The 11,780-nt window shown below is 40.9% G+C and overlaps 1 non-coding gene across 1 annotated transcript; it reads left to right on the forward strand.

Annotated features, from left to right (window-relative positions):
- Positions 1–6,965: 6,965 nt before the first annotated feature.
- On the forward strand, positions 6,966–7,180 carry LOC129483840 (small nucleolar RNA U3). The gene has a single exon (XR_008658314.1). It is a non-coding gene; the product is annotated as a small nucleolar RNA U3 (small nucleolar RNA).
- Positions 7,181–11,780: the final 4,600 nt, after the last annotated feature.

Below are 11,780 nucleotides of genomic sequence, written 5' to 3' on the forward strand. Positions count from 1 at the left end.
AAAAACCTAGGTTAAAGCCAATTAATACTTTCTCATTAGACCCTGTCATGTTTCATAGTGTTGTACACAAGTAAAGTTTTGGAAAAAAACAGAAGAGTTGGGGACTTGGGTGGGGAGGGGAGGAGGTAAGAGTTTTGTAAGGAATTCAGGGACATTAAAGTATTAAATGTATAACGTTGAGCGGCGTCTGCATCCTAGCTGTGCTACCTATGCAGTTACACAGAGTCCTGCACCCAGGAGGACCCTGAATTGGCCTTAAATCTCTGTCACTATCTTGAGATTCTTAATATTTTTTGCAACAATGGACCCCAAATTTTCACATTGCACTGGGCCCTGCAAATTATGTAGTTGGTCTTGCTGCTAAGTAAAACTTTCTTAAGTTAAGTAACCAATTAAAAGTCAAAAGTAAATGTTTATTCAACTTTCTACCTAATGATTAGTTTGATGTCCTAACAATAGCAAACCAAACTGAGGCTCCGTACTCCCATGCTCTCCCTGCACATGGAAAGAACAGCTGGCAAGAAATGGCTGAGCAATAACCATCAACAGCTATGGATAAGTTGTTCTTGTAGAGAACTTGAGAAGAGAGGCAAGTTCCTATCATCAGTTCTTATAAGAGCTTGGATAGCTGCTTCTGAAATCAAGGACTAGACCTCTTATATTATAGTGACATCTGCCCCTAGATTGAAAATCCCCAATCTGGGAACGAGGAAGGTAATTTGGCACTATTGTCAAAACTTTTCTTTGTCATCCTTCACCCTTGACTCTGTCTAGTATAAGAAACAGTAAATGCCAACCATTTGGGAGTTTATTACTTGCTGTACAAAAGTAATCACCATTACTTCCATTCCAGGCATTAAGGTAGACCAAATATCCTATTTCCATGTTTTGCGCACGCGCGCACACACACACACACACACACACAATCGTGTAAACACAAACATGTATCAATGGACAAAGTGCTATTTATAGAGATACTGTATTTTAAATAATCTGGATAGATAGTAAAAATGAAGGAATTTGGAAATGATTAGTATGTTTCATAAACTTTCATCTGGTAGGCCAGAGGAAGGCACTATACTCGATTTGATAAATGGAAGACATAAACTGCTAAAATGACAATACTTTTAATTGGCTCCTGAAATAAAATACGGCACCAACATTATTGCTGACTCATAACTGCCCTCAATGACTTGAACTCCTCTCCTGCAGCAAAGTCTTTTAGCTCCACTCATATATATTTCACCCCATATACTCACTCTCTTTCTTGCGTACTGAGTTCCAGACAATAGGATTGTATTAGTCAGCGTTGTCCAGAGAAACAGAACCAATAGATAGAGAGGTTATCAATGATAGATAGATAGATATAGATAGATAGATAGATGATAGATAGATAGATAGATAGATAGTCAATATATAATAAGGAATTGACTCATGAGATTATGAAGGCTGACAAGTACCAAAATCTGCAGCCAGCAAGCAGGAGACCCAGAAGAGCCATGGTGTAGTTCCAATCCAAAGGCTGGCAGGCTCAAGATCCAAGAAGAGACCAATATTTTAGTTTGAGACTGAAGGCAAAAAAGAGCCCATGTCCCAGGGTCAAGGCAGTCAGACAGGAAGAGTTCTCTCTTACTTGTAGGAGGGTCAAACTTTTGTTCTCTTCAGGTCTTCAGTAGATTGGATGAGGCCCACCCACATTAGGATGGAAAATATGCTTTTCTCAGTGTGCCAATTCAATTGTTATTCGCATCCAAAAATACTCTCACAGACATATGCAGAATACTGGTTGACCAAATATCTGGGCATCCTGTGGCCCAGTCAACTTGATACATAAAATTAACCATTTCAAGCATGTAACTGAAAGCATCTTGTGCCAGCTTCCAGGACAACCAGCCATCCCACTGCCTCAGCCGCTTCTTTGTTCCTTCCTCCTCTGGTTGCCTGGAACATATATGCCACCATCTTGGACCATGAGATTGAGGAACATTGCTCAATAATGGTAGAGAAGTTTGAGGCCTTGGAGATTTGATGGAGAAGAGCCTCTATTTCAGCCCAGGACTACAAATCCCAGTCTTTTGCATGAGAGAAAGGAAACTTCCACCTCGTTTAAGGCACCGTTATTTGGCAGGTTTCTGTCCTTCACAAGTAATTCTAATCCTAAGTCGTGTACCTCCTTTTCACTCCCACTGCACACAACAGGGTGGAATTACAGACTGGACAACAAATTAGATAAAATGCCTATGACCAGAAAGGGAGAAAATTGTGAAAAGCCCATCAACTCTACAGAGAGGGTAATTTGTATCCTCGCAGTAATATTTGCACAGCCTTTCACAACATTACTTCATTTCTTTCCAAAAATAACCTTGAGAAGCAGACAGAGCTAATGTTTTTATCCTCATTTTTCTCTCTGAATAATCTAGGATTGTCCCTGCTTAGATGATAATTTGGTTTTAATTGATTCTTCATATTAAGCTAAGCAAAACAAGTATCAAGTGAACAATTTAATAGCTTATTAAATACAATGCTATTATTTTGCAAACATAGAGAGCTTTAAAACATCTTTATAAATATAAATTTAGTCTTAAAGCAAGATTGAGGTAATAGTAAAATTTTACTTTAACATAATAGACACCAAAATTACTTTTTAAAATTTAAACTGCATTTCAATGGAAACCTACGGTCACACTGAAAAAGAATATTGGGCTGTTTCTTTGTTGCGATGGTTTTCAAATAAAGCAAGGAAAAACACTATTATTGTTGTCACAATGCATTTTAGCATTAAGTCCCAGGAGAAATCCCAAAGCTATGAGAACTATTTAGCTTTATTTTAATCCAGTGTTTTTTTTAACTTCTTTGACTACGAAACAGTGTTTAGTTTGTTTTTTGTTTATTTGTTTGTTTGTTTGGAAATACTTAACATTTCAAACATTGGTGTTGAAAGAACAAGGTTTCAGAAATGCTATCCCATATTCAAATTCTAATTCTCGTATCTTTAGTGAGAAGGAAGTACCCTTAGAATTACTGTATTTATAAAAATACGGGATGCCCAGTTAAAATTGAATTTCAAATGAACAGTAACTCTTTAAGTATAAGTACATCCCATGCAATATTTGGGATATACTTATACTAAAAAAAACAAAGTTTATGTAATTTCTGAAATTCAGTTTTAACTGGACGCCTGTCTTTTCCCTGGCAACCCTAATGTCTTAGTCCATTTTCTCTTGCTATAACAGAATACATGAGACTGGGTGATTTACAAAGGAAAGAAGTGTATTTAGTCCACGGTTCTGCAGGGTGAGAAGTTCAAAAGTATGGCCATGGCCTCTGGTGAGGGCCTTCTTCTGTGTCATAACATTGCAGGGCAGAGTAGGTCAAACAGGAAGCAGACAAGTGAGAAGAGAGAGGATCAAACAGGAACAGGAACTTTGCTTTATAATAACTCACACTCTAGGGAACTAATCCACTCCCACAAGAACTAATGCAGTCTCACGAGAGCAAGAACTCCCTACCTGGAAAACCGCATTATTCACAAGGCCATGCTCCTGGCCCAAACACCTCCCACTAGGCCCCACCTCTCAACACCACCATATTCGTGATCAAATTGCAACATGAGTTTTGGTGGGGACAGACAAGCCATGTCCACAGGACCTACCTTTGATCCATTCCTAGGGAAGAACAGTTGCTGGTCCTTCTGATTCAGATTTCCAGACATTTAATGGGGCTTTACCACTAGGCAAGATCCCATGATTAAAATCACAGGCCTGGCTGGGCGAGGTGGCTTACGCCTGTAATCCCAGCACTTTGGGAGGCCAAGGTGGGTGCATCATCTGAGGTCAGGAGTTCAAGATCAGCCTGGCCAACATGGTGAAACCCCATCTCTGCTAGAAAAAAATACAAAAAATTAGCCGGGCATGATGGACCACACCTGTAATTCCAGCTACTAGGGAGGCTGGGGCAGGAGAATTGTTTGAACCCAGGAGGCGGAGGTTGCAGTGAGCCAACACTGCGCCATTGCATTCAAGCCTGGGTGACAGAGCAAGACTCCATCTCTACAAAAAAAAAAAAAAAAAAAAAAATCACCGACCTGGCCATCCTGCTTTCTTTTCTGAAGCATTTCCATCTCTTTCGTTTGTCAGTGGTCTGTGCCTGACACTATCCATGTTCCCCTGCAGATCCACTCTCCGTCCTTTCACTCTGCTCTGTACCCTGAAAGACTGGCTGTATGATGGACCCCAGCAACCAAGCTGCCTTTTTCTCTCATTTGTAGTTGGGCTTGGCCAGTGGCAGCCACCAGGAGAGGATGGAAGGACAGAAGGAGAGAGAGATTTTCTGCTAAGCCCTAGGTCGGCTGCAGCCCGGCTCCCTCACCAAAGTGCAAGTTTGTGAGCTATGTCAGTGGTCCTTTGCTTGCCCTTGAAAGCCTAGAGAAGACTTCCCTGAAGTAGCCACCCCAAGGACCTCATCAACCTTTCTTATTTCCCTTAACTCTTCCTCTAACTTTATAATAATCCCTCATGACGTTCTCTTTTTATCATGCCTTCTTAAGTGTGCTCCTCTTTCCTCCCAAGACCCTGACTAATACAGTGTAAGACTGAGATGCAGGGTAAATGGAGATTCCCTACTTGAACCTTAATCCTGAATCTCAAACTCACTCCTAGTTTTGACAAACAGTCCTACTTGGGGAGTTTTAGCACTTGAGTAATAATAAAGAGGTCACTCGTTTCCCATTTCCAAATAGGCTAGTTAAAGATCAACAAAAGCCGTTCAGTAGGCTTAATATAAATTATTGTTGTTACCAGCACTTGTGTTATTTGGGGGTGGGGCTCAGCGTATTTAAGTGATGTCAAGACTTATCTCTCTCCCCTTCATAGAAGAGGAGATCATATAACCAAATCCATATTTGCCCACAGATCACAGTGACTCCGTGGTGAACCTTGTGTCTTGTTGTCTTTTGTTTTTTGTTCTTTGGGTTTCTTTGCCTGGGATCTGAGATCTGATCAGCATGTTCATATTGTTAGTTTCCAGAACTCATAAATCCCTAAGATTTGTTTGGCAAACTAGATGTTGTCAGAATACTTAGGGTGAGATACAATAACAACTTAAAAGATAAACAAAAACAAACAGAAAAGAATTCATCCTAACTTACCCAGGATCAATTTCTTGCTGTTTTTTTCCCCAGCTGTTTTTAAATAATCAGATCACTGTAGTATCTATGGCATTTTAGAGATTGCAAGGTCTGTGAGTCATATCCTTATTTACAGGAATGATGGGAGAAAGTCAGCTTGTTCAGCATTTACTCCATTTATGAGAAATGTGCAGGCAAATAAGAAGCTGGGGAAACGCTGCTTCGTGTATCATTTCACCTTGTCCTGCAATCTCTTTATCTTTCCCTTTTCAGGACTCAGACCTGGAAGAACAGCCACTGCCCAGACATGTTCAGTGACAGATAAAACAGTATAACATTTTGCAAAGGCAAATTCCTCCTCTTCTGCTGGAGAAAAACTTGGTTTCTTCTTCATGCACACTGAGTCCTTCTGCTCATAATGCTGGTCCTAATTGCCTTAATCCAAAAGCAGCCAATAAAAAGTTTTTAAAAGTCCAACTCCTTAGGGAAAAACTTTGTTTTGCAGTTTGTGTGACTCAGGTCATCAGCTCATGGTCATTGTCAGAGCCCCAGTCATCTACGTGTGTCAGCACCGCCCCTTTTATCTCTCTGTCTTCAGCACTGCCTGAGAAGTACACACAAAGGACTGAACAGAGACATTTTCAAAATTTTCAGAGAAAAATGAAAGGATATGATTTTAACACTGGAATTGAATACTCTCTTATGCATAAATTTTTCTTCTAGGGAGCATTTGTTTGTAATTATGAGAAATTAAGGAATATATTCCCAGTGAATTAAAGCATAGGAAATTAGAACTGGAAGGGTATTCAGGGAATCTAGAAGTTCATGCTATCAGCTTTGTGAGTGATTTCATCTCTCACTTTGTGCTTTTCCCTTTCTATGTTCATGTTTGATGTGAGCTGTGTTCCCAGCTCAGATTATTCTCATTCTTTAAAAATAAGAGGGGCTGGGCACAATGGCTCACACCTGTAATCCCAGCACTTTGGGAGGCCAAGGCAGGCGGATCACCTGAGCTCAGGAGTTCGAGACCAGCCTGACCAACATGGAGAAACCCTGTCTCTACTAAAAATACAAAAAACTAACCGGGCATGGTGGTGTATGTCTGTAATGCCAGCTACTCAGAAGGCTGAGGCAGGAGAATTGCTTGAACCCGGGAGGGGGAGGTTGCAGTGAGCTGAGAATGCGCCAGTGCAATCCAGCCTGGGCAACAGAGCGAGACTCCATCTCAAATTAAAAATAATAACAATCATAGACCAGGTGTGGTGGCTCATGCCTATAATTCCAGCACTTTGGAAGGATAAGGCAGGAGGATTGCTTGAGCCCAGGAGTTCAAGACCAGCCTGGGCCAACAAGTGAGACCCCCATCTCTACAAAATATTTTTTAAAATAACTGGGCCTCATGGTGCATTCCTGTAATCTAAGCTACTTGGGAGGATAGCTAGAGCCCGGGAAGTCGAGGCTGCAGAGAACCGTGATCACACGACTGCACTCTAGAGCAAGACCTTGTCTCAATAAATAGAAGGATAGATAGATAAATAGATAGATAGATAGATGATAGATAGATAGATAAAAACAGAGAGGTGAAAAATATGGTTTTAAGGGTTCTGTTTAAGAATACTCTGTTCCAACATGGAGTTTGTCAACTCTAAAGTGGTAAAAAACAAGATGGATTGTAGACATTTTCATAAAAGGCAGGATTATTTGGTGTCACCAAATTAAATATGTTAATGGTCACAGCGGAGGCCGACTCAATCTGCCTTTTATTCTGCCAGGCTATTTGATACTGCTGAGGGCTTACCTTTTTCCTAAGGAGAAAAATAGTCATTAAAATGACCTTACAAAGACGACGCTTGCAGGGATCATTTCTGTAGCTCACTACCGGATAAGTTTCTCCGAACATGTAGAGCACCAGAAACCACAGGCGGCGGTGCAGCGCTCTCTCGGGAGCCTGACACTGGCTCTGGGTGCTGCTTCACTGCAACTTCCATTTGCCATTGAGAACCCTTCCACTCTTCCTCTGGGAAAGTAAGAGAGAGAGGATGCAATCTGAGGGGTTTCCCTTCTTGTAATACAAAATAATAACAACCATAGAGGACATTGCAAGTAAAATGTGTATAACAACCCCATCTAAAGAACCCTATCATCTTTCTACTCTCTGTCTACCTATGTATTATAGTATAAATAACCCTATATAGCACTCTAAGCAATTTAAGTTAGGTAACTTAGAAAACTCTTTTTTTTTTTTTGAGACTGAGTCTCACTCTGTCGCGCCCAGGCTGGAGTGCAGTGGCGTGATCTCGGCTCACTGCAACTTCCGCCTCCTGGGTTCAAGTGATTCTCCCATCTCAGTCTCCCAAGTAGCTGGGATTACAGGCACACCACCATGCTCGGCTACATTTTTTTTTTTTTTTTTTTAGTAGAGATGAGGTTTCACCATATTGGCTAGGCTGTTCTCGAACTCCTGACCTCAGGTGATCCGCCTGCCTTGGCCTCATGAAGTGCTGGGATTACAGGTGTGAGCCACTGCACCCAGCCAGAAAACTCTTAAAAAACATGCTATCCTAGCAAAAAACATGTTACCCCTGTAATATGCTTAAAATTCTCCAAGGGCTTCTCTTTGCTTTTAGGCCAACATTCTTAATGTGATCTTCAACTTCTTGCCCTATTCTACAACCTTACCTTATACTATACTACCTAATACTATATTCTCCCTACCCCTTCATGCTCAGCCATCCTGGCCTTTCTTCAGGTCTTTGAGCATGCCACAGGCCCTTTGCACGTGTTTTCACTCTGTCTAGGTTGTCTTCCTCCACCTGCCTTCTTTGCCTCTTTAGTTCTTACTCATCCATTAGATCTTAGCTTAGTAGACACTACATTAAGCAGCCATCCCAGACTCCCTATCTCAGTAAGATTCCATGTTTGTTTGTTTGTTTGTTTGAGACAAAGTTTCACTCTTGTTGCCCAGGCTGGAGTGCAATGGCGTGATCTCAACTCACTGCAACCTCTGCCTCCCAGATTCAACCGATTCTCCTGCCTCAGCCTCCCAAGTAGCTGGGATTACAGGTGCCCACTACCACGCCCGGCTAACTTTCGTATATTTAGTAGAGACAGGGTTTCACCACGTTGGCCAGGCTGGTCTTGAACTCCTGACCTCAGGTGATCCACCGGCCTCAGCCTCCCAAAGTTCTGGGATTACAGGTGTGAGCCACTGCGCCTGGCAAGATTCTGTTTTTAAGGTGCATTCGTCAACTACATTTTGTCACTTATCTCATTTATGTGGTTATCTTCATTACCTATTGCTGCAAAACAAATCACCCCAAACTTAGCAGCTTAAAACCAGTATTATTGCCTCAAAGTTCCTGAGAATCGGGTACCAGGGGCAGTTCAGCTGGGTGGTTCTGACTCAGAGACTTTCATGAGGCTGCACTCAAGATGTCAGCCAGACTGCAGCGTTTGAAGTCTTGCCTGGGGCTGGGAGATCTGCTTCCAAGTTCACTTACGTGGCTGTTGGCCGAAGGTGTCAGTTCCTTACCCTGTGGGCTTCTCCGTGGCAGCTGGCTCACCCCAGGGCAAGTGATCCAAGAGACAGCAGGTGGGAAGGAAGCTCCAATGGCTTTCATGACCTAGACTTAGAAGTCACATGTTGTCACTGCTGCTTGACTCTATTTGTTAAAAACATGTCTTTAAGTCCAACCCACACTAAATGGGAGGGAAATTAGGCTCTACCTCTTAGGGAAATTTTTTGATATGTTTTAAAACTGCCCCATTTGGGTATTTAGATAAATATGTACCTCCCTTACTAGACTAAGGATTCCTTGAGAACCCAATAGAACCCTTGTTTCTAGTGTCCACTTTTGTGTCCCTGGTATCTTCCAGGATGCCTGGCAGAGCGTGGACATTCAATAAATACTGACTATATGAATTAATGAGTGAATGAAACTTTGCATTTGAATCCCAGCTCTGAGAACTTTCTACAAATTATACAACATTAGTTTCTGGTTTTGGAGAAAAGGGATAATCACAGCTGTCTCTCAGGTGGTTAAAATAATACACCCTATACAAAGCACCTAGTATAGTCTGGCACTGAAGGAGGTCATTAAATATTCTTTCTCTTTCTCTTCCTTGCCTCAATCACACATGCAATCCATCCCAAGCCCTGTGGAGTCTACTTCCCATTATGTCTTTCCCATCCCTCTTAGTCTGTTATTCTCTTTCAATTGCTGCTGCTCTTAGACTCGCCTTGCACACGCTTTTCTATTAGCCTTCTATCAGTCCCTGTGCCTCTATTCTCTAGTGCAATCTAGTGCAATCCATCCCTAAATGTGCCAGGACCATATTATCTTTGTCATTTTCGCATCTTCTATTGCTGTTGCTCTGCCCTGCACCGGCTAACTGTATAATAAATTTTTGTTGAATTGAATTTCAGTTCCAGATCTCTTTTATTTAGCTCCTTACTTGCACTGAGTTACTCATACACTCAAACTCAGGTACCAGGATGAGATAGAGAAACATGCCCTGCCCATACCAAAGGTGATAAATTTTCTAGCTGGGTGTAACCACATTCTTTTCATGTCTACACAAAATAAATGGCCCATAAATGACAAATTCTTTAGTAGAGCAATTACAGAATATAATGTGAGTTACATTTTATTTTAATTCTATCTCTAAAGAAAGCACCCTCACCCTAATGCTACAGTACTAATAACACCATAATACTTCTGTGCTCGTTTTTATGCTCTATAATATTGTCATTATTGCTAATAGCAAGAATATTGCAAATATATTTGAAGATAGAAAATTCTTAAATGGTCTTCATTATATAGATAATATGCAGTAGTAAATAAGATTGGTGGAAATTTGTCAAATTATTGAAAAAAAATGAGACAGATAATATAAGAAATTCCACCTTCTGACATGAGATTTCTCTGACATGCTACAAAAGTAGATGATATTTTCATGTTCTAATGAACAAAAATCTGCTTACAACATATACACCTAGGGAAATGCTTGCTTTTGAGTCACAAATATATATCTTTTGGAAATAGTAAAAAGTCAAGCTAACACCAGCAAAGATAAGAAAACTATCAGTGACTCCTTAATGTAATAATAGTTGTGCTCAAATACTCGTACTTTGTTAAATTATTTTCATTCTGGTAAAGCAAAGAGATTTTGGAACCATATTTCCCAGCTTCCCATTTTCTAGAAGGGACTGTGACTGTTTGAATTCTGTAAATATATGCAACTCTCTTCAGACGAGCAGTGTCCATTCATCTTCATATTTAAAGATGAATAACTTACCTTTCTTCCTCCCATTCTGCTAACTTTGTATTTGTATTAACTTAGTGAACAATTCCTCCTTTATACTGGTGTTTATTAGCCTTATACTAAAAAGACGAGGTGGGTTACTGAAACAGAAGTTTCTTCCAAAACAGTAGAGACTTTCACCCTTGGTCAAATGTTAAAGCAGCTTAAGGGTGAATAGGCTCACATAACATGAAAACTTTGAGGTCTATCAAAAAGCTTCATTTCACAAATGAGGAAATTGAAGATCAACATGCATAAGGGCCTCCCAGCTCTGCATCACGTGGCAAAAAAACCTGTGGCCGTGCACCATGCCTCCCTTCACATTTGCCCAAACTGCCCAGAGACTTGTCTATCCCAGGGCACATCAATCTCAGTGCTATTGTCACACTGAGGTGGACAACTCTTTGTTGCATGCACTGTTCTGGGCAGGATGGTTAGCAGTATCCTGGACTCAGTCCTCTAGATACAAGTAGGACCCCCTCATGCTAGCTGTGGCAACAAAAACTATTTCCAGACATTGTCAAAGGTCCCTTGGGGGCAAAATCACCCCCGTTTGGAAACCACTCATTTATCTGAGGTCATCTTGTTTTAATGAATTATTCCTTTTTTCTGTTTTTGGGGCAAATATCTCAAGATACAAATGCATTACATTCAATATTGAAGTTCTGAGTTGTTTATATGTGAAATCACAGTCTTTCTAAGAAATGGGACTTCAGGCCAGGTGTGGTGGCCACGCCTGGAGTCCCAGCACTTTGGGAGGCTGAGGTGGGCAGATCACCCAAGGTCAGGAGTTGCAGACCAGCCTGGCCAACATGGTGAGATCCCATCTCTACTAAAAATACAAAAATTAGGCAGATGTGGTGATGGGCACCCACAATGGGAGGCTGAGGCAGGAGAATCACTTGAACTCAGGAGGCAGAGGTTGCAGTGAGCTGAGATGTTGCCACTGCACTCCAGCCTGGGTGACGGAGCAAGGCTCTGTCAGAAAGAAAAGAAAAGAAAAGAAAGAAAAGAAAGGAAAAGAAAAGAAAGAAGGAAGGAAGGAAGGAAAAGGAAGAAAAGAAAGAAAGAAAGAAAGAAAGAAAGAAAGAAAGAAAGAGAAAGAAAAGAAAGAAAAGAAAGAGAGAAGAAAGAAAAGGAAAGAAAGAAAGGAAAGAAAGAAGAAAGAAAGGAAGAAAGAAAGAAAGAAAGATAAAAGAGAAAGAAAGAAAGAAAAGAAAGAAAAAGAAAGGGGACTTCACTTCTTTTTTTTTGCACATGCAAATACAGCTAAGAACCAGTTTTGGAGCAGAGCTAGGTCATCCCAACGTCTAGCACAAAGGAGGTTAAGAAAGGAGTAAACTAGAAACTG

The sequence above is a fragment of the Symphalangus syndactylus genome, chromosome 5 (genome assembly GCF_028878055.3).
Source record: "Symphalangus syndactylus isolate Jambi chromosome 5, NHGRI_mSymSyn1-v2.1_pri, whole genome shotgun sequence".
Lineage (NCBI taxonomy): Eukaryota > Metazoa > Chordata > Mammalia > Primates > Hylobatidae > Symphalangus > Symphalangus syndactylus.